The sequence below is a fragment of the Ranitomeya variabilis genome, chromosome 4 (assembly GCF_051348905.1).
Source record: "Ranitomeya variabilis isolate aRanVar5 chromosome 4, aRanVar5.hap1, whole genome shotgun sequence".
Lineage (NCBI taxonomy): Eukaryota > Metazoa > Chordata > Amphibia > Anura > Dendrobatidae > Ranitomeya > Ranitomeya variabilis.
The window spans coordinates 223,447,994-223,473,101 of NC_135235.1; the positions used below are offsets into that span (position 1 = coordinate 223,447,994).

The following is a 25,108-nucleotide window of genomic DNA, read 5'->3' on the forward strand; positions in this document are numbered from 1 at the left end:
AGGAAGGAGAAGACCTCATTGACCATAAAAGCTTGCAATGTACAGGAGAGGGAGGACCCCACGGACCATAAGATCTTACACTCTACAGGAGAGAGAGGACCCCACTGACCATAAGAGCTTACACTCTACCGTAGAAAGAGGACCCCACTAATCATAAGAGCTAACACTCTACAGGAGACAGCTAGGACCCTACTGACCATAAGATCATACACTCTACAGAAGAGGGAGGACCCCCACTGACCATAAGAGCTTACACTCTACAAGAGAGAGAGGACCTCACTGACCATAAGAGCTTACACTCTACAGGAGAGAGGACCCCGCTGACCATAAGAGCTTACACTCTACAGGAGAGAGGACCCCACTGACCATAAGAGCTTACACTTTACAGGAGAGAGAGAGGACCCCGCTGACCATAAGAGCTTACACTCTACAGGAGAGAGAGGACCCTACTGACCATAAGAGCTTACACTCTGCAGGAGAGAGAGGACCCCACTGACCATAAGAGCTTACACTATGCAGGAGAGAGAGGACCCCACTGACCATAAGAGCTTACACTCTACAGGAAAGAGAGGACCCCACTGACCATAAGAGCTTACACTCTACAGGAAAGAGAGGACCCCACTGACCATAAGAGCTTACACTCTACAGGAAGGAGAAGACCCCACTGACCATAAGAGCTTACACTCTACAGGAGAGAGGACCCCACTGACCATAAGAGCTTACACTTTACAGGAGAGAGAGAGGACCCCGCTGACCATAAGAGCTTACACTCTGCAGGAGAGAGAGGACCCCACTCACGATAAGAGCTTACACTCTACAGGAGAGAGAGGACCCCACTGACCATAAGAGCTTACACTGTACAGGAGAGAGAGGACCCCGCTGACCATAAGATCTTACACTCTACAGGAGAGAGGACCTCGCTGACCATAAGAGCTTACACTCTACAGGAGAGAGAGGACCCCACTAACCATAAGATCTTACACTCTATAGGAGAGAGAGAGGACCGCGATGACCATAAGAGCTTTCACTCTACAGGAGAGAGAGGACCTCACTGACCATAAGATCTTACACTCTACAGGAGAGAGAGGACTCCACTAACCATAAGATCTTACACTCTACAGGAAAGAGAGGACGTCACTGACCATAAGAGCTTACACTCTACAGGAGATAGAGGACCTCCCTGACCATAAGAGCTTACACTCTACAGGAGAGAGAGAGAGGACACCACTGACCATAAGAGCTTACCTCTACAGGAGAGAGAGGACCCCACTGACCATAAGAGCTTACACTCTACAGGAGAGAGAGAGAGAGAGAGGACCCCACTGACCATAAGAGCTTACACTCTACAGGAGACAGCTAGGACCCTACTGACCATAAGATCATACACTCTACAGAAGAGGGAGGACCCCCACTGACCATAAGAGCTTACACTCTACAAGAGAGAGAGGACCTCACTGACCATAAGAGCTTACACTCTACAGGAGAGAGGACCCCGCTGACCATAAGAGCTTACACTCTACAGGAGAGAGGACCCCACTGACCATAAGAGCTTACACTTTACAGGAGAGAGAGAGGACCCCGCTGACCATAAGAGCTTACACTCTACAGGAGAGAGAGGACCCTACTGACCATAAGAGCTTACACTCTGCAGGAGAGAGAGGACCCCACTGACCATAAGAGCTTACACTATGCAGGAGAGAGAGGACCCCACTGACCATAAGAGCTTACACTCTACAGGAAAGAGAGGACCCCACTGACCATAAGAGCTTACACTCTACAGGAAAGAGAGGACCCCACTGACCATAAGAGCTTACACTCTACAGGAAGGAGAAGACCCCACTGACCATAAGAGCTTACACTCTACAGGAGAGAGGACCCCACTGACCATAAGAGCTTACACTTTACAGGAGAGAGAGAGGACCCCGCTGACCATAAGAGCTTACACTCTGCAGGAGAGAGAGGACCCCACTCACGATAAGAGCTTACACTCTACAGGAGAGAGAGGACCCCACTGACCATAAGAGCTTACACTGTACAGGAGAGAGAGGACCCCGCTGACCATAAGATCTTACACTCTACAGGAGAGAGGACCTCGCTGACCATAAGAGCTTACACTCTATAGGAGAGAGAGGACCCCACTAACCATAAGATCTTACACTCTATAGGAGAGAGAGAGGACCGCGATGACCATAAGAGCTTTCACTCTACAGGAGAGAGAGGACCTCACTGACCATAAGAGCTTACACTCTACAGGAGAGAGAGGACCTAGCTGATCATAAGAGCTTACACTCTACAGGAGACAGCGAGGACCCCACTGACGATAAGAGCTTACACTCTACAGGAGGGAGAGGACCCCACTGACCGTAAGAGATTAAACTCTACAGGAGAGAGAGGACCCCACTGACCGTAAGAGATTACACTCTACAGGAGAGAGAGAGGACCCCACTGACCATAAGAGCTTACACTCTACAGGAAGGAGAAGACCTCATTGACCATAAAAGCTTGCAATGTACAGGAGAGGGAGGACCCCACGGACCATAAGATCTTACACTCTACAGGAGAGAGAGGACCCCACTGACCATAAGAGCTTACACTCTACCGTAGAAAGAGGACCCCACTAATCATAAGAGCTAACACTCTACAGGAGACAGCTAGGACCCTACTGACCATAAGATCATACACTCTACAGAAGAGGGAGGACCCCCACTGACCATAAGAGCTTACACTCTACAAGAGAGAGAGGACCTCACTGACCATAAGAGCTTACACTCTACAGGAGAGAGGACCCCGCTGACCATAAGAGCTTACACTCTACAGGAGAGAGGACCCCACTGACCATAAGAGCTTACACTTTACAGGAGAGAGAGAGGACCCCGCTGACCATAAGAGCTTACACTCTACAGGAGAGAGAGGACCTAGCTGATCATAAGAGCTTACACTCTACAGGAGACAGCGAGGACCCCACTGACGATAAGAGCTTACACTCTACAGGAGAGAGAGGACCCCACTGACCGTAAGAGATTAAACTCTACAGGAGAGAGAGGACCCCACTGACCGTAAGAGATTACACTCTACAGGAGAGAGAGAGGACCCCACTGACCATAAGAGCTTACACTCTACAGGAAGGAGAAGACCTCATTGACCATAAAAGCTTGCAATGTACAGGAGAGGGAGGACCCCACGGACCATAAGATCTTACACTCTACAGGAGAGAGAGGACCCTACTGACCATAAGAGCTTACACTCTGCAGGAGAGAGAGGACCCCACTGACCATAAGAGATTACACTATGCAGGAGAGAGAGGACCCCACTGACCATAAGAGCTTACACTCTACAGGAAAGAGAGGACCCCACTGACCATAAGAGCTTACACTCTACAGGAAAGAGAGGACCCCACTGACCATAAGAGCTTACACTCTACAGGAAGGAGAAGACCCCACTGACCATAAGAGCTTACACTCTACAGGAGAGAGGACCCCACTGACCATAAGAGCTTACACTTTACAGGAGAGAGAGGACCCCACAGACCATAAGATCTTACATTCTACAAGAGAGAGAGGCCCCCACTGACCATAAGAGCTTACACTCTACAGGAGAGTGAGGACGTCACTGACCATAAGATCTTACACTCTACAGGAGAGAGAGGACCCCACTGACCATAAGATCTTACACTCTACCGGAGAGAGAGGACCCCATTGAACATAAGAGCTAACACTCTACAGGAGAGAGAGGACCCCACTGACCATAAGAGCTTACACTCTACAGGAGAGAGAGGACCCCACTGACCATAAGAGCTTACACTCTACAGGAGAGAGAGGACCTAGCTGATCATAAGAGCTTACACTCTACAGGAGACAGCGAGGACCCCACTGACGATAAGAGCTTACACTCTACAGGAGGGAGAGGACCCCACTGACCGTAAGAGATTAAACTCTACAGGAGAGAGAGGACCCCACTGACCGTAAGAGATTACACTCTACAGGAGAGAGAGAGGACCCCACTGACCATAAGAGCTTACACTCTACAGGAAGGAGAAGACCTCATTGACCATAAAAGCTTGCAATGTACAGGAGAGGGAGGACCCCACGGACCATAAGATCTTACACTCTACAGGAGAGAGAGGACCCCACTGACCATAAGAGCTTACACTCTACCGTAGAAAGAGGACCCCACTAATCATAAGAGCTAACACTCTACAGGAGACAGCTAGGACCCTACTGACCATAAGATCATACACTCTACAGAAGAGGGAGGACCCCCACTGACCATAAGAGCTTACACTCTACAAGAGAGAGAGGACCTCACTGACCATAAGAGCTTACACTCTACAGGAGAGAGGACCCCGCTGACCATAAGAGCTTACACTCTACAGGAGAGAGGACCCCACTGACCATAAGAGCTTACACTTTACAGGAGAGAGAGAGGACCCCGCTGACCATAAGAGCTTACACTCTACAGGAGAGAGAGGACCTAGCTGATCATAAGAGCTTACACTCTACAGGAGAGTGAGGACCCCACTGACCATAAGAGCTTACACTTTACAGGAGAGAGAGAGGACCCCACAGACCATAAGATCTTACATTCTACAAGAGAGAGAGGCCCCCACTGACCATAAGAGCTTACACTCTACAGGAGAGTGAGGACCCCACTGACCATAAGATCTTACACTCTACAGGAGAGAGAGGACCCCACTGACCATAAGATCTTACACTCTACCGGAGAGAGAGGACCCCATTGAACATAAGAGCTAACACTCTACAGGAGAGAGAGGACCCCACTGACCATAAGAGCTTACACTCTACAGGAGAGAGAGGACCCCACTGACCATAAGAGCTTACACTCTACAGGAGAGAGAGGACCTAGCTGATCATAAGAGCTTACACTCTACAGGAGACAGCGAGGACCCCACTGACGATAAGAGCTTACACTCTACAGGAGGGAGAGGACCCCACTGACCGTAAGAGATTAAACTCTACAGGAGAGAGAGGACCCCACTGACCGTAAGAGATTACACTCTACAGGAGAGAGAGAGGACCCCACTGACCATAAGAGCTTACACTCTACAGGAAGGAGAAGACCTCATTGACCATAAAAGCTTGCAATGTACAGGAGAGGGAGGACCCCACGGACCATAAGATCTTACACTCTACAGGAGAGAGAGGACCCCACTGACCATAAGAGCTTACACTCTACCGTAGAAAGAGGACCCCACTAATCATAAGAGCTAACACTCTACAGGAGACAGCTAGGACCCTACTGACCATAAGATCATACACTCTACAGAAGAGGGAGGACCCCCACTGACCATAAGAGCTTACACTCTACAAGAGAGAGAGGACCTCACTGACCATAAGAGCTTACACTCTACAGGAGAGAGGACCCCGCTGACCATAAGAGCTTACACTCTACAGGAGAGAGGACCCCACTGACCATAAGAGCTTACACTTTACAGGAGAGAGAGAGGACCCCGCTGACCATAAGAGCTTACACTCTACAGGAGAGAGAGGACCTAGCTGATCATAAGAGCTTACACTCTACAGGAGACAGCGAGGACCCCACTGACGATAAGAGCTTACACTCTACAGGAGAGAGAGGACCCCACTGACCGTAAGAGATTAAACTCTACAGGAGAGAGAGGACCCCACTGACCGTAAGAGATTACACTCTACAGGAGAGAGAGAGGACCCCACTGACCATAAGAGCTTACACTCTACAGGAGAGAGAGGACCTAGCTGATCATAAGAGCTTACACTCTGCAGGAGAGAGAGGACCCCACTGACCATAAGAGATTACACTATGCAGGAGAGAGAGGACCCCACTGACCATAAGAGCTTACACTCTACAGGAAAGAGAGGACCCCACTGACCATAAGAGCTTACACTCTACAGGAAAGAGAGGACCCCACTGACCATAAGAGCTTACACTCTACAGGAAGGAGAAGACCCCACTGACCATAAGAGCTTACACTCTACAGGAGAGAGGACCCCACTGACCATAAGAGCTTACACTTTACAGGAGAGAGAGGACCCCACAGACCATAAGATCTTACATTCTACAAGAGAGAGAGGCCCCCACTGACCATAAGAGCTTACACTCTACAGGAGAGTGAGGACCCCACTGACCATAAGATCTTACACTCTACAGGAGAGAGAGGACCCCACTGACCATAAGATCTTACACTCTACCGGAGAGAGAGGACCCCATTGAACATAAGAGCTAACACTCTACAGGAGAGAGAGGACCCCACTGACCATAAGAGCTTACACTCTACAGGAGAGAGAGGACCCCACTGACCATAAGAGCTTACACTCTACAGGAGAGAGAGGACCTAGCTGATCATAAGAGCTTACACTCTACAGGAGACAGCGAGGACCCCACTGACGATAAGAGCTTACACTCTACAGGAGGGAGAGGACCCCACTGACCGTAAGAGATTAAACTCTACAGGAGAGAGAGGACCCCACTGACCGTAAGAGATTACACTCTACAGGAGAGAGAGAGGACCCCACTGACCATAAGAGCTTACACTCTACAGGAAGGAGAAGACCTCATTGACCATAAAAGCTTGCAATGTACAGGAGAGGGAGGACCCCACGGACCATAAGATCTTACACTCTACAGGAGAGAGAGGACCCCACTGACCATAAGAGCTTACACTCTACCGTAGAAAGAGGACCCCACTAATCATAAGAGCTAACACTCTACAGGAGACAGCTAGGACCCTACTGACCATAAGATCATACACTCTACAGAAGAGGGAGGACCCCCACTGACCATAAGAGCTTACACTCTACAAGAGAGAGAGGACCTCACTGACCATAAGAGCTTACACTCTACAGGAGAGAGGACCCCGCTGACCATAAGAGCTTACACTCTACAGGAGAGAGGACCCCACTGACCATAAGAGCTTACACTTTACAGGAGAGAGAGAGGACCCCGCTGACCATAAGAGCTTACACTCTACAGGAGAGAGAGGACCTAGCTGATCATAAGAGCTTACACTCTACAGGAGAGTGAGGACCCCACTGACCATAAGAGCTTACACTTTACAGGAGAGAGAGAGGACCCCACAGACCATAAGATCTTACATTCTACAAGAGAGAGAGGCCCCCACTGACCATAAGAGCTTACACTCTACAGGAGAGTGAGGACCCCACTGACCATAAGATCTTACACTCTACAGGAGAGAGAGGACCCCACTGACCATAAGATCTTACACTCTACCGGAGAGAGAGGACCCCATTGAACATAAGAGCTAACACTCTACAGGAGAGAGAGGACCCCACTGACCATAAGAGCTTACACTCTACAGGAGAGAGAGGACCCCACTGACCATAAGAGCTTACACTCTACAGGAGAGAGAGGACCTAGCTGATCATAAGAGCTTACACTCTACAGGAGACAGCGAGGACCCCACTGACGATAAGAGCTTACACTCTACAGGAGGGAGAGGACCCCACTGACCGTAAGAGATTAAACTCTACAGGAGAGAGAGGACCCCACTGACCGTAAGAGATTACACTCTACAGGAGAGAGAGAGGACCCCACTGACCATAAGAGCTTACACTCTACAGGAAGGAGAAGACCTCATTGACCATAAAAGCTTGCAATGTACAGGAGAGGGAGGACCCCACGGACCATAAGATCTTACACTCTACAGGAGAGAGAGGACCCCACTGACCATAAGAGCTTACACTCTACCGTAGAAAGAGGACCCCACTAATCATAAGAGCTAACACTCTACAGGAGACAGCTAGGACCCTACTGACCATAAGATCATACACTCTACAGAAGAGGGAGGACCCCCACTGACCATAAGAGCTTACACTCTACAAGAGAGAGAGGACCTCACTGACCATAAGAGCTTACACTCTACAGGAGAGAGGACCCCGCTGACCATAAGAGCTTACACTCTACAGGAGAGAGGACCCCACTGACCATAAGAGCTTACACTTTACAGGAGAGAGAGAGGACCCCGCTGACCATAAGAGCTTACACTCTACAGGAGAGAGAGGACCTAGCTGATCATAAGAGCTTACACTCTACAGGAGACAGCGAGGACCCCACTGACGATAAGAGCTTACACTCTACAGGAGAGAGAGGACCCCACTGACCGTAAGAGATTAAACTCTACAGGAGAGAGAGGACCCCACTGACCGTAAGAGATTACACTCTACAGGAGAGAGAGAGGACCCCACTGACCATAAGAGCTTACACTCTACAGGAAGGAGAAGACCTCATTGACCATAAAAGCTTGCAATGTACAGGAGAGGGAGGACCCCACGGACCATAAGATCTTACACTCTACAGGAGAGAGAGGACCCTACTGACCATAAGAGCTTACACTCTGCAGGAGAGAGAGGACCCCACTGACCATAAGAGATTACACTATGCAGGAGAGAGAGGACCCCACTGACCATAAGAGCTTACACTCTACAGGAAAGAGAGGACCCCACTGACCATAAGAGCTTACACTCTACAGGAAAGAGAGGACCCCACTGACCTTAAGAGCGTACACTCTACAGGAAGGAGAAGACCCCACTGACCATAAGAGCTTACACTCTACAGGAGAGAGGACCCCACTGACCATAAGAGCTTACACTTTACAGGAGAGAGAGAGGACCCCGCTGACCATAAGAGCTTACACTCTACAGGAGAGAGAGGACCCCACTCACGATAAGAGCTTACACTCTACAGGAGAGAGAGGACCCCACTGACCATAAGAGCTTACACTGTACAGGAGAGAGAGGACCCCGCTGACCATAAGATCTTACACTCTACAGGAGAGAGGACCTCGCTGACCATAAGAGCTTACACTCTACAGGAGAGAGAGGACCCCACTAACCATAAGATCTTACACTCTATAGGAGAGAGAGAGGACCGCGATGACCATAAGAGCTTACACTCTACAGGAGAGAGAGGACCCCACTGACCATAAGATCTTACACTCTACAGGAGAGAGAGGACTCCACTAACCATAAGATCTTACACTCTACAGGAAAGAGAGGACATCACTGACCATAAGAGCTTACACTCTACAGGAGATAGAGGACCTCCCTGACCATAAGAGCTTACACTCTACAGGAGAGAGAGAGAGGACACCACTGACCATAAGAGCTTACCTCTACAGGAGAGAAAGGACCCCACTGACCATAAGAGCTTACACTCTACAGGAGAGAGAGAGAGAGAGAGGACCCCACTGACCATAAGAGCTTACACTCTACAGGGGAGAGAGGACCCCACAGACCATAAGAGCTTACAGGAGAGAGAGGACCCCACTGACCATAAGAGCTTACACTCTACAGGAGATAGAGGACCTCCCTGACCATAAGAGCTTACACTCTATAGGAGAGAGAGAGAGGACCCCACTGACCATAAGAGCTTACCTCTACAGGAGAGAGAGGACCCCACTGACCATAAGAGCTTACACTCTACAGGAGAGAGAGAGAGGACCCCACTGACCATAAGAGCTTACATTCTACATGGGAGAGAGGACCCCACAGACCATAAGAGCTTACAGGAGAGAGAGGACCCCACTGACCATAAGATCTTACAGGAGAGAGAGGACCCCACTGACCATAAGATCTTACACTCTACAGGAGGGAGAGGACCCCACTGACCATAAGATCTTACACTCTACAGGAGAGAGAGGACCCCACTGACCATAAGAGCTTACACTCTATAGGAGAGAGAGGACCCCAATGACCATAAGAGCTTACACTCTACAGGGGAGAGCGAGGACCCCACCGACCATAAGATCTTAAACTCTACAGGAGAGAGAGGACCCCACTGACCTTAAGAGCTAACACTCTACAGGAGAGAGAGGACCCCACTGACCATAAGATTTTACACTCTACAGGAGAGAGAGGACCCCACAGACCATAAGATCTTACACTCTACAGGAGAGAGAGGACCCCACTGACCAAAAGAGCTTACACTCTACAGGAGAGAGAGGACCCCACTGACCATAAGATCATACACTCTACAGAAGAGGGAGGACCCCACTGACCATAAGAGCTTACACTCTACAAGAGAGAGAGGACCACACTGACCATAAGAGCTTACACTCTACAGGATAGAGAGGACCCCACTGACCATAAGATCTTACACTCTACAGGAGAGAGAGGACCCCACTGACCAAAAAAGCTTACACTCTACAGGAGAGAGAGGACCCCACTGACCATAAGATCTTACACTCTACAGAAGAGAGAGGACACCACAGACCATAAGATCTTACATTCTACAAGAGAGAGAGGCCCCCACTGACCATAAGAGCTTACACTCTACAGGAGAGTGAGGACCCCACTGACCATAAGATCTTACACTCTACAGGAGAGAGAGGACCCCACTGACCATAAGATCTTACACTCTACCGGAGAGAGAGGACCCCATTGAACATAAGAGCTAACACTCTACAGGAGAGAGAGGACCCCACTGACCATAAGAGCTTACACTCTACAGGAGAGAGAGGACCCCACTGACCATAAGAGCTTACACTCTACAGGAGAGAGAGGACCTAGCTGATCATAAGAGCTTACACTCTACAGGAGACAGCGAGGACCCCACTGACGATAAGAGCTTACACTCTACAGGAGGGAGAGGACCCCACTGACCGTAAGAGATTAAACTCTACAGGAGAGAGAGGACCCCACTGACCATAAGAGATTACACTCTACAGGAGAGAGAGAGGACCCCACTGACCATAAGAGCTTACACTCTACAGGAAGGAGAAGACCTCATTGACCATAAAAGCTTGCAATGTACAGGAGAGGGAGGACCCCACGGACCATAAGATCTTACACTCTACAGGAGAGAGAGGACCCCACTGACCATAAGAGCTTACACTCTACCGTAGAAAGAGGACCCCACTAATCATAAGAGCTAACACTCTACAGGAGACAGCTAGGACCCTACTGACCATAAGATCATACACTCTACAGAAGAGGGAGGACCCCCACTGACCATAAGAGCTTACACTCTACAAGAGAGAGAGGACCTCACTGACCATAAGAGCTTACACTCTACAGGAGAGAGGACCCCGCTGACCATAAGAGCTTACACTCTACAGGAGAGAGGACCCCACTGACCATAAGAGCTTACACTTTACAGGAGAGAGAGAGGACCCCGCTGACCATAAGAGCTTACACTCTACAGGAGAGAGAGGACCCTACTGACCATAAGAGCTTACACTCTGCAGGAGAGAGAGGACCCCACTGACCATAAGAGCTTACACTATGCAGGAGAGAGAGGACCCCACTGACCATAAGAGCTTACACTCTACAGGAAAGAGAGGACCCCACTGACCATAAGAGCTTACACTCTACAGGAAAGAGAGGACCCCACTGACCATAAGAGCTTACACTCTACAGGAAGGAGAAGACCCCACTGACCATAAGAGCTTACACTCTACAGGAGAGAGGACCCCACTGACCATAAGAGCTTACACTTTACAGGAGAGAGAGAGGACCCCGCTGACCATAAGAGCTTACACTCTGCAGGAGAGAGAGGACCCCACTCACGATAAGAGCTTACACTCTACAGGAGAGAGAGGACCCCACTGACCATAAGAGCTTACACTGTACAGGAGAGAGAGGACCCCGCTGACCATAAGATCTTACACTCTACAGGAGAGAGGACCTCGCTGACCATAAGAGCTTACACTCTACAGGAGAGAGAGGACCCCACTAACCATAAGATCTTACACTCTATAGGAGAGAGAGAGGACCGCGATGACCATAAGAGCTTTCACTCTACAGGAGAGAGAGGACCTCACTGACCATAAGATCTTACACTCTACAGGAGAGAGAGGACTCCACTAACCATAAGATCTTACACTCTACAGGAAAGAGAGGACGTCACTGACCATAAGAGCTTACACTCTACAGGAGATAGAGGACCTCCCTGACCATAAGAGCTTACACTCTACAGGAGAGAGAGAGAGGACACCACTGACCATAAGAGCTTACCTCTACAGGAGAGAGAGGACCCCACTGACCATAAGAGCTTACACTCTACAGGAGAGAGAGAGAGAGAGAGGACCCCACTGACCATAAGAGCTTACACTCTACAGGAGACAGCTAGGACCCTACTGACCATAAGATCATACACTCTACAGAAGAGGGAGGACCCCCACTGACCATAAGAGCTTACACTCTACAAGAGAGAGAGGACCTCACTGACCATAAGAGCTTACACTCTACAGGAGAGAGGACCCCGCTGACCATAAGAGCTTACACTCTACAGGAGAGAGGACCCCACTGACCATAAGAGCTTACACTTTACAGGAGAGAGAGAGGACCCCGCTGACCATAAGAGCTTACACTCTACAGGAGAGAGAGGACCCTACTGACCATAAGAGCTTACACTCTGCAGGAGAGAGAGGACCCCACTGACCATAAGAGCTTACACTATGCAGGAGAGAGAGGACCCCACTGACCATAAGAGCTTACACTCTACAGGAAAGAGAGGACCCCACTGACCATAAGAGCTTACACTCTACAGGAAAGAGAGGACCCCACTGACCATAAGAGCTTACACTCTACAGGAAGGAGAAGACCCCACTGACCATAAGAGCTTACACTCTACAGGAGAGAGGACCCCACTGACCATAAGAGCTTACACTTTACAGGAGAGAGAGAGGACCCCGCTGACCATAAGAGCTTACACTCTGCAGGAGAGAGAGGACCCCACTCACGATAAGAGCTTACACTCTACAGGAGAGAGAGGACCCCACTGACCATAAGAGCTTACACTGTACAGGAGAGAGAGGACCCCGCTGACCATAAGATCTTACACTCTACAGGAGAGAGGACCTCGCTGACCATAAGAGCTTACACTCTACAGGAGAGAGAGGACCCCACTAACCATAAGATCTTACACTCTATAGGAGAGAGAGAGGACCGCGATGACCATAAGAGCTTTCACTCTACAGGAGAGAGAGGACCTCACTGACCATAAGATCTTACACTCTACAGGAGAGAGAGGACTCCACTAACCATAAGATCTTACACTCTACAGGAAAGAGAGGACGTCACTGACCATAAGAGCTTACACTCTACAGGAGATAGAGGACCTCCCTGACCATAAGAGCTTACACTCTACAGGAGAGAGAGAGAGGACACCACTGACCATAAGAGCTTACCTCTACAGGAGAGAGAGGACCCCACTGACCATAAGAGCTTACACTCTACAGGAGAGAGAGAGAGAGAGAGGACCCCACTGACCATAAGAGCTTACACTCTACAGGGGAGAGAGGACCCCACAGACCATAAGAGCTTACAGGAGAGAGAGGACCCCACTGACCATAAGAGCTTACACTCTACAGGAGATAGAGGACCTCCCTGACCATAAGAGCTTACACTCTACAGGAGAGAGAGAGAGGACCCCACTGACCATAAGAGCTTACCTCTACAGGAGAGAGAGGACCCCACTGACCATAAGAGCTTACACTCTACAGGAGAGAGAGAGAGGACCCCACTGACCATAAGAGCTTACACTCTACGTGGGAGAGAGGACCCCACAGACCATAAGAGCTTACAGGAGAGAGAGGACCCCACTGACCATAAGATCTTACAGGAGAGAGAGGACCCCACTGACCATAAGATCTTACACTCTACAGGAGGGAGAGGACCTCACTGACCATAAGAGCTTACACTCTATAGGAGAGAGAGGACCCCACTGACCATAAGATCTTATACTCTACAGGAGAGAGAGGACCCCACTGACCATAAGAGCTTACACTCTATAGGAGAGAGAGGACCCCAATGACCATAAGAGCTTACACTCTACAGGAGAGAGCGAGGACCCCACCGACCATAAGATCTTACACTCTACAGGAGAGAGAGGACCCCACTGACCTTAAGAGCTAACACTCTACAGGAGAGAGAGGACCCCACTGACCATAAGATTTTACACTCTACAGGAGAGAGAGGACCCCACAGACCATAAGATCTTACACTCTACAGGAGAGAGAGGACCCCACTGACCAAAAGAGCTTACACTCTACAGGAGAGAGAGGACCCCACAGACCATAAGATCTTACACTCTACAGGAGAGACAGGACCCCACAGACCATAAGATCTTACATTCTACAAGAGAGAGAGGACCCCACTGACGATAAGAGCTTACACTCTACAGGAGAGAGAGGACCCCACTGATCATAAGATCATACACTCTACAGAAGAGGGAGGACCCCACTGACCATAAGAGCTTACACTCTACAAGAGAGAGAGGACCACACTGACCATAAGAGCTTACACTCTACAGGATAGAGAGGACCCCACTGACCATAAGATCTTACACTCTACAGGAGAGTGAGGACCCCACTGACCATAAGATCTTACACTCTACAGGAGAGAGAGGACCCCACTGACCATAAGATCTTACACTCTACCGGAGAGAGAGGACCCCATTGAACATAAGAGCTAACACTCTACAGGAGAGAGAGGACCCCACTGACCATAAGAGCTTACACTCTACAGGAGAGAGAGGACCCCACTGACCATAAGAGCTTACACTCTACAGGAGAGAGAGGACCTAGCTGATCATAAGAGCTTACACTCTACAGGAGACAGCGAGGACCCCACTGACGATAAGAGCTTACACTCTACAGGAGGGAGAGGACCCCACTGACCGTAAGAGATTAAACTCTACAGGAGAGAGAGGACCCCACTGACCGTAAGAGATTACACTCTACAGGAGAGAGAGAGGACCCCACTGACCATAAGAGCTTACACTCTACAGGAAGGAGAAGACCTCATTGACCATAAAAGCTTGCAATGTACAGGAGAGGGAGGACCCCACGGACCATAAGATCTTACACTCTACAGGAGAGAGAGGACCCCACTGACCATAAGAGCTTACACTCTACCGTAGAAAGAGGACCCCACTAATCATAAGAGCTAACACTCTACAGGAGACAGCTAGGACCCTACTGACCATAAGATCATACACTCTACAGAAGAGGGAGGACCCCCACTGACCATAAGAGCTTACACTCTACAAGAGAGAGAGGACCTCACTGACCATAAGAGCTTACACTCTACAGGAGAGAGGACCCCGCTGACCATAAGAGCTTACACTCTACAGGAGAGAGGACCCCACTGACCATAAGAGCTTACACTTTACAGGAGAGAGAGAGGACCCCGCTGACCATAAGAGCTTACACTCTACAGGAGAGAGAGGACCTAGCTGATCATAAGAGCTTACACTCTACAGGAGACAGCGAGGACCCCACTGACGATAAGAGCTTACACTCTACAGGAGAGAGAGGACCCCACTGACCGTAAGAGATTAAACTCTACAGGAGAGAGAGGACCCCACTGACCGTAAGAGATTACACTCTACAGGAGAGAGAGAGGACCCCACTGACCATAAGAGCTTACACTCTACAGGAAGGAGAAGACCTCATTGACCATAAAAGCTTGCAATGTACAGGAGAGGGAGGACCCCACGGACCATAAGATCTTACACTCTACAGGAGAGAGAGGACCCTACTGACCATAAGAGCTTACACTCTGCAGGAGAGAGAGGACCCCACTGACCATAAGAGATTACACTATGCAGGAGAGAGAGGACCCCACTGACCATAAGAGCTTACACTCAACAGGAAAGAGAGGACCCCACTGACCATAAGAGCTTCCACTCTACAGGAAAGAGAGGACCCCACTGACCATAAGAGCTTACACTCTACAGGAAGGAGAAGACCCCACTGACCATAAGAGCTTACACTCTACAGGAGAGAGGACCCCACTGACCATAAGAGCTTACACTTTACAGGAGAGAGAGAGGACCCCGCTGACCATAAGAGCTTACACTCTACAGGAGAGAGAGGACCCCACTCACGATAAGAGCTTACACTCTACAGGAGAGAGAGGACCCCACTGACCATAAGAGCTTACACTGTACAGGAGAGAGAGGACCCCGCTGACCATAAGATCTTACACTCTACAGGAGAGAGGACCTCGCTGACCATAAGAGCTTACACTCTACAGGAGAGAGAGGACCCCACTGACCATAAGATCTTACACTCTACAGGAGAAAGAGGACTCCACTAACCATAAGATCTTACACTCTACAGGAAAGAGAGGACGTCACTGACCATAAGAGCTTACACTCTACAGGAGATAGAGGACCTCCCTGACCATAAGAGCTTACACTCTACAGGAGAGAGAGAGAGGACACCACTGACCATAAGAGCTTACCTCTACAGGAGAGAGAGGACCCCACTGACCATAAGAGCTTACACTCTACAGGAGAGAGAGAGAGAGAGAGGACCCCACTGACCATAAGAGCTTACACTCTACAGGGGAGAGAGGACCCCACAGACCATAAGAGCTTACAGGAGAGAGAGGACCCCACTGACCATAAGAGCTTACACTCTACAGGAGATAGAGGACCTCCCTGACCATAAGAGCTTACACTCTACAGGAGAGAGAGAGAGGACCCCACTGACCATAAGAGCTTACCTCTACAGGAGAGAGAGGACCCCACTGACCATAAGAGCTTACACTCTACAGGAGAGAGAGAGAGGACCCCACTGACCATAAGAGCTTACATTCTACATGGGAGAGAGGACCCCACAGACCATAAGAGCTTACAGGAGAGAGAGGACCCCACTGACCATAAGATCTTACAGGAGAGAGAGGACCCCACTGACCATAAGATCTTACACTCTACAGGAGGGAGAGGACCCCACTGACCATAAGAGCTTACACTCTATAGGAGAGAGAGGACCCCACTGACCATAAGATCTTACACTCTACAGGACAGAGAGGACCCCACTGACCATAAGAGCTTACACTCTATAGGAGAGAGAGGACCCCAATGACCATAAGAGCTTACACTCTACAGGGGAGAGCGAGGACCCCACCGACCATAAGATCTTACACTCTACAGGAGAGAGAGGACCCCACTGACCTTAAGAGCTAACACTCTACAGGAGAGAGAGGACCCCACTGACCATAAGATTTTACACTCTACAGGAGAGAGAGGACCCCACAGACCATAAGATCTTACACTCTACAGGAGAGAGAGGACCCCACTGACCAAAAGAGCTTACACTCTACAGGAGAGAGAGGACCCCACAGACCATAAGATCTTACACTCTACAGGAGAGAAAGGACCTCACAGACCATAAGATCTTACATTCTACAAGAGAGAGAGGACCCCACTGACGATAAGAGCTTACACTCTACAGGAGAGAGAGGACCCCACTGACCATAAGATCATACACTCTACAGAAGAGGGAGGACCCCACTGACCATAAGAGCTTACACTCTACAAGAGAGAGAGGACCACACTGACCATAAGAGCTTACACTCTACAGGATAGAGAGGACCCCACTGACCATAAGATCTTACACTCTACAGGAGAGAGAGGACCCCACTGACCAAAAAAGCTTACACTCTACAGGAGAGAGAGGACCCCACTGACCATAAGATCTTACACTCTACAGAAGAGAGAGGACCCCACAGACCATAAGATCTTACATTCTACAAGAGAGAGAGGCCCCCACTGACCATAAGAGCTTACACTCTACAGGAGAGTGAGGACCCCACTGACCATAAGATCTTACACTCTACAGGAGAGAGAGGACCCCACTGACCATAAGATCTTACACTCTACCGGAGAGAGAGGACCCCATTGAACATAAGAGCTAACACTCTACAGGAGAGAGAGGACCCCACTGACCATAAGAGCTTACACTCTACAGGAGAGAGAGGACCCCACTGACCATAAGAGCTTACACTCTACAGGAGAGAGAGGACCTAGCTGATCATAAGAGCTTACACTCTACAGGAGACAGCGAGGACCCCACTGACGATAAGAGCTTACACTCTACAGGAGGGAGAGGACCCCACTGACCGTAAGAGATTAAACTCTACAGGAGAGAGAGGACCCCACTGACCGTAAGAGATTACACTCTACAGGAGAGAGAGAGGACCCCACTGACCATAAGAGCTTACACTCTACAGGAAGGAGAAGACCTCATTGACCATAAAAGCTTGCAATGTACAGGAGAGGGAGGACCCCACGGACCATAAGATCTTACACTCTACAGGAGAGAGAGGACCCCACTGACCATAAGAGCTTACACTCTACCGTAGAAAGAGGACCCCACTAATCATAAGAGCTAACACTCTACAGGAGACAGCTAGGACCCTACTGACCATAAGATCATACACTCTACAGAAGAGGGAGGACCCCCACTGACCATAAGAGCTTACACTCTACAAGAGAGAGAGGACCTCACTGACCATAAGAGCTTACACTCTACAGGAGAGAGGACCCCGCTGACCATAAGAGCTTACACTCTACAGGAGAGAGGACCCCACTGACCATAAGAGCTTACACTTTACAGGAGAGAGAGAGGACCCCGCTGACCATAAGAGCTTACACTCTACAGGAGAGAGAGGACCTAGCTGATCATAAGAGCTTACACTCTACAAGAGAGTGAGGACCCCACTGACCATAAGAGCTTACACTTTACAGGAGAGAGAGAGGACCCCACAGACCATAAGATCTTACATTCTACAAGAGAGAGAGGCCCCCACTGACCATAAGAGCTTACACTCTACAGGAGAGTGAGGACCCCACTGACCATAAGATCTTACACTCTACAGGAGAGAGAGGACCCCACTGACCATAAGATCTTACACTCTACCGGAGAGAGAGGACCCCATTGAACATAAGAGCTAACACTCTACAGGAGAGAGAGGACCCCACTGACCATAAGAGCTTACACTCTACAGGAGAGAGAGGACCCCACTGACCATAAGAGCTTACACTCTACAGGAGAGAGAGGACCTAGCTGATCATAAGAGCTTACACTCTACAGGAGACAGCGAGGACCCCACTGACGATAAGAGCTTACACTCTACAGGAGGGAGAGGACCCCACTGACCGTAAGAGATTAAACTCTACAGGAGAGAGAGGACCCCACTGACCGTAAGAGATTACACTCTACAGGAGAGAGAGAGGACCCCACTGACCATAAGAGCTTACACTCTACAGGAAGGAGAAGACCTCATTGACCATAAAAGCTTGCAATGTACAGGAGAGGGAGGACCCCACGGACCATAAGATCTTACACTCTACAGGAGAGAGAGGACCCCACTGACCATAAGAGCTTACACTCTACCGTAGAAAGAGGACCCCACTAATCATAAGAGCTAACACTCTACAAGAGACAGCTAGGACCCTACTGACCATAAGATCATACACTCTACAGAAGAGGGAGGACCCCCACTGACCATAAGAGCTTACACTCTACAAGAGAGAGAGGACCTCACTGACCATAAGAGCTTACACTCTACAGGAGAGAGGACCCCGCTGACCATAAGAGCTTACACTCTACAGGAGAGAGGACCCCACTGACCATAAGAGCTTACACTTTACAGGAGAGAGAGAGGACCCCGCTGACCATAAGAGCTTACACTCTACAGGAGAGAGAGGACCTAGCTGATCATAAGAGCTTACACTCTACAGGAGACAGCGAGGACCCCACTGACGATAAGAGCTTACACTCTACAGGAGAGAGAGGACCCCACTGACCGTAAGAGATTAAACTCTACAGGAGAGAGAGGACCCCACTGACCGTAAGAGATTACACTCTACAGGAGAGAGAGAGGACCCCACTGACCATAAGAGCTTACACTCTACAGGAAGGAGAAGACCTCATTGACCATAAAAGCTTGCAATGTACAGGAGAGGGAGGACCCCACGGACCATAAGATCTTACACTCTACAGGAGAGAGAGGACCCTACTGACCATAAGAGCTTACACTCTGCAGGAGAGAGAGGACCCCACTGACCATAAGAGATTACACTATGCAGGAGAGAGAGGACCCCACTGACCATAAGAGCTTACACTCTACAGGAAAGAGAGGACCCCACTGACCATAAGAGCTTACACTCTACAGGAAAGAGAGGACCCCACTGACCATAAGAGCTTACACTCTACAGGAAGGAGAAGACCCCACTGACCATAAGAGCTTACACTCTACAGGAGAGAGGACCCCACTGACCATAAGAGCTTACACTTTACAGGAGAGAGAGAGGACCCCGCTGACCATAAGAGCTTACACTCTACAGGAGAGAGAGGACCCCACTCACGATAAGAGCTTACACTCTACAGGAGAGAGAGGACCCCACTGACCATAAGAGCTTACACTGTACAGGAGAGAGAGGACCCCGCTGACCATAAGATCTTACACTCTACAGGAGAGAGGACCTCGCTGACCATAAGAGCTTACACTCTACAGGAGAGAGAGGACCCCACTAACCATAAGATCTTACACTCTATAGGAGAGAGAGAGGACCGCGATGACCATAAGAGCTTACACTCTACAGGAGAGAGAGGACCCCACTGACCATAAGATCTTACACTCTACAGGAGAGAGAGGACTCCACTAACCATAAGATCTTACACTCTACAGGAAAGAGAGGACATCACTGACCATAAGAGCTTACACTCTACAGGAGATAGAGGACCTCCCTGACCATAAGAGCTTACACTCTACAGGAGAGAGAGAGAGGACACCACTGACCATAAGAGCTTACCTCTACAGGAGAGAAAGGACCCCACTGACCATAAGAGCTTACACTCTACAGGAGAGAGAGAGAGAGAGAGGACCCCACTGACCATAAGAGCTTACACTCTACAGGGGAGAGAGGACCCCACAGACCATAAGAGCTTACAGGAGAGAGAGGACCCCACTGACCATAAGAGCTTACACTCTACAGGAGATAGAGGACCTCCCTGACCATAAGAGCTTACACTCTACAGGAGAGAGAGAGAGGACCCCACTGACCATAAGAGCTTACCTCTACAGGAGAGAGAGGACCCCACTGACCATAAGAGCTTACACTCTACAGGAGAGAGAGAGAGGACCCCACTGACCATAAGAGCTTACATTCTACATGGGAGAGAGGACCCCACAGACCATAAGAGCTTACAGGAGAGAGAGGACCCCACTGACCATAAGATCTTACAGGAGAGAGAGGACCCCACTGACCATAAGATCTTACACTCTACAGGAGGGAGAGGACCCCACTGACCATAAGAGCTTACACTCTATAGGAGAGAGAGGACCCCACTGACCATAAGATCTTACACTCTACAGGAGAGAGAGGACCCCACTGACCATAAGAGCTTACACTCTATAGGAGAGAGAGGACCCCAATGACCATAAGAGCTTACACTCTACAGGGGAGAGCGAGGACCCCACCGACCATAAGATCTTACACTCTACAGGAGAGAGAGGACCCCACTGACCTTAAGAGCTAACACTCTACAGGAGAGAGAGGACCCCACTGACCATAAGATTTTACACTCTACAGGAGAGAGAGGACCCCACAGACCATAAGATCTTACACTCTACAGGAGAGAGAGGACCCCACTGACCAAAAGAGCTTACACTCTACAGGAGAGAGAGGACCCCACTGACCATAAGATCATACACTCTACAGAAGAGGGAGGACCCCACTGACCATAAGAGCTTACACTCTACAAGAGAGAGAGGACCACACTGACCATAAGAGCTTACACTCTACAGGATAGAGAGGACCCCACTGACCATAAGATCTTACACTCTACAGGAGAGAGAGGACCCCACTGACCAAAAAAGCTTACACTCTACAGGAGAGAGAGGACCCCACTGACCATAAGATCTTACACTCTACAGAAGAGAGAGGACACCACAGACCATAAGATCTTACATTCTACAAGAGAGAGAGGCCCCCACTGACCATAAGAGCTTACACTCTACAGGAGAGTGAGGACCCCACTGACCATAAGATCTTACACTCTACAGGAGAGAGAGGACCCCACTGACCATAAGATCTTACACTCTACCGGAGAGAGAGGACCCCATTGAACATAAGAGCTAACACTCTACAGGAGAGAGAGGACCCCACTGACCATAAGAGCTTACACTCTACAGGAGAGAGAGGACCCCACTGACCATAAGAGCTTACACTCTACAGGAGAGAGAGGACCTAGCTGATCATAAGAGCTTACACTCTACAGGAGACAGCGAGGACCCCACTGACGATAAGAGCTTACACTCTACAGGAGGGAGAGGACCCCACTGACCGTAAGAGATTAAACTCTACAGGAGAGAGAGGACCCCACTGACCGTAAGAGATTACACTCTACAGGAGAGAGAGAGGACCCCACTGACCATAAGAGCTTACACTCTACAGGAAGGAGAAGACCTCATTGACCATAAAAGCTTGCAATGTACAGGAGAGGGAGGACCCCACGGACCATAAGATCTTACACTCTACAGGAGAGAGAGGACCCCACTGACCATAAGAGCTTACACTCTACCGTAGAAAGAGGACCCCACTAATCATAAGAGCTAACACTCTACAGGAGACAGCTAGGACCGTACTGACCATAAGATCATACACTCTACAGAAGAGGGAGGACCCCCATTGACCATAAGAGCTTACACTCTACAAGAGAGAGAGGACCTCACTGACCATAAGAGCTTACACTCTACAGGAGAGAGGACCCCGCTGACCATAAGAGCTTACACTCTACAGGAGAGAGGACCCCACTGACCATAAGAGCTTACACTTTACAGGAGAGAGAGAGGACCCCGCTGACCATAAGAGCTTACACTCTACAGGAGAGAGAGGACCCTACTGACCATAAGAGCTTACACTCTGCAGGAGAGAGAGGACCCCACTGACCATAAGAGCTTACACTATGCAGGAGAGAGAGGACCCCACTGACCATAAGAGCTTACACTCTACAGGAAAGAGAGGACCCCACTGACCATAAGAGCTTACACTCTACAGGAAAGAGAGGACCCCACTGACCATAAGAGCTTACACTCTACAGGAAGGAGAAGACCCCACTGACCATAAGAGCTTACACTCTACAGGAGAGAGGACCCCACTGACCATAAGAGCTTACACTTTACAGGAGAGAGAGAGGACCCCGCTGACCATAAGAGCTTACACTCTGCAGGAGAGAGAGGACCCCACTCACGATAAGAGCTTACACTCTACAGGAGAGAGAGGACCCCACTGACCATAAGAGCTTACACTGTACAGGAGAGAGAGGACCCCGCTGACCATAAGATCTTACACTCTACAGGAGAGAGGACCTCGCTGACCATAAGAGCTTACACTCTACAGGAGAGAGAGGACCCCACTAACCATAAGATCTTACACTCTATAGGAGAGAGAGGACTCCACTAACCATAAGATCTTACACTCTACAGGAAAGAGAGGACGTCACTGACCATAAGAGCTTACACTCTACAGGAGATAGAGGACCTCCCTGACCATAAGAGCTTACACTCTACAGGAGAGAGAGAGAGGACACCACTGACCATAAGAGCTTACCTCTACAGGAGATAGAGGACCTCCCTGACCATAAGAGCTTACACTCTACAGGAGAGAGAGAGAGGACACCACTGACCATAAGAGCTTACCTCTACAGGAGAGAGAGGACCCCACTGACCATAAGAGCTTACACTCTACAGGAGAGAGAGAGAGAGAGAGGACCCCACTGACCATAAGAGCTTACACTCTACAGGGGAGAGAGGACCCCACAGACCATAAGAGCTTACAGGAGAGAGAGGACCCCACTGACCATAAGAGCTTACACTCTACAGGAGATAGAGGACCTCCCTGACCATAAGAGCTTACACTCTACAGGAGAGAGAGAGAGGACCCCACTGACCATAAGAGCTTACCTCTACAGGAGAGAGAGGACCCCACTGACCATAAGAGCTTACACTCTACAGGAGAGAGAGAGAGGACCCCACTGACCATAAGAGCTTACACTCTACGTGGGAGAGAGGACCCCACAGACCATAAGAGCTTACAGGAGAGAGAGGACCCCACTGACCATAAGATCTTACAGGAGAGAGAGGACCCCACTGACCATAAGATCTTACACTCTACAGGAGGGAGAGGACCTCACTGACCATAAGAGCTTACACTCTATAGGAGAGAGAGGACCCCACTGACCATAAGATCTTATACTCTACAGGAGAGAGAGGACCCCACTGACCATAAGAGCTTACACTCTATAGGAGAGAGAGGACCCCAATGACCATAAGAGCTTACACTCTACAGGAGAGAGCGAGGACCCCACCGACCATAAGATCTTACACTCTACAGGAGAGAGAGGACCACACTGACCTTAAGAGCTAACACTCTACAGGAGAGAGAGGACCCCACTGACCATAAGATTTTACACTCTACAGGAGAGAGAGGACCCCACAGACCATAAGATCTTACACTCTACAGGAGAGAGAGGACCCCACTGACCAAAAGAGCTTACACTCTACAGGAGAGAGAGGACCCCACAGACCATAAGATCTTACACTCTACAGGAGAGACAGGACCCCACAGACCATAAGATCTTACATTCTACAAGAGAGAGAGGACCCCACTGACGATAAGAGCTTACACTCTACAGGAGAGAGAGGACCCCACTGATCATAAGATCATACACTCTACAGAAGAGGGAGGACCCCACTGACCATAAGAGCTTACACTCTACAAGAGAGAGAGGACCACACTGACCATAAGAGCTTACACTCTACAGGATAGAGAGGACCCCACTGACCATAAGATCTTACACTCTACAGGAGAGAGAGGACCCCACTGACCAAAAGAGCTTACACTCTACAGGAGAGAGAGGACCCCACAGACCATAAGATCTTACACTCTACAGGAGAGACAGGACCCCACAGACCATAAGATCTTACATTCTACAAGAGAGAGAGGACCCCACTGACGATAAGAGCTTACACTCTACAGGAGAGAGAGGACCCCACTGACCATAAGATCTTACACTCTACAGAAGAGAGAGGACACCACAGACCATAAGATCTTACATTCTGCAAGAGAGAGAGGCCCCCACTGACCATAAGAGCTTACACTCTACAGGAGAGTGAGGACCCCACTGACCATAAGATCTTACACTCTACAGGAGAGAGAGGACCTCACTGACCATAAGATCTTACACTCTACCGGAGTGAGAGGACCCCATTGAACATAAGAGCTAACACTCTACAGGAGAGAGAGGACCCCACTGACCATAAGAGCTTACACTCTACAGGAGAGAGAGGACCCCACT

The 25,108-nt window shown here is 49.6% G+C and overlaps 1 protein-coding gene across 2 annotated transcripts in view; it reads left to right on the forward strand.

Annotated features, from left to right (window-relative positions):
- The window catches only part of LOC143770441 (sialic acid-binding Ig-like lectin 13), a 153,124-nt gene that overhangs the window by 38,159 nt on the left and 89,857 nt on the right, over positions 1 to 25,108 (forward strand). The window lies entirely within an intron of this gene.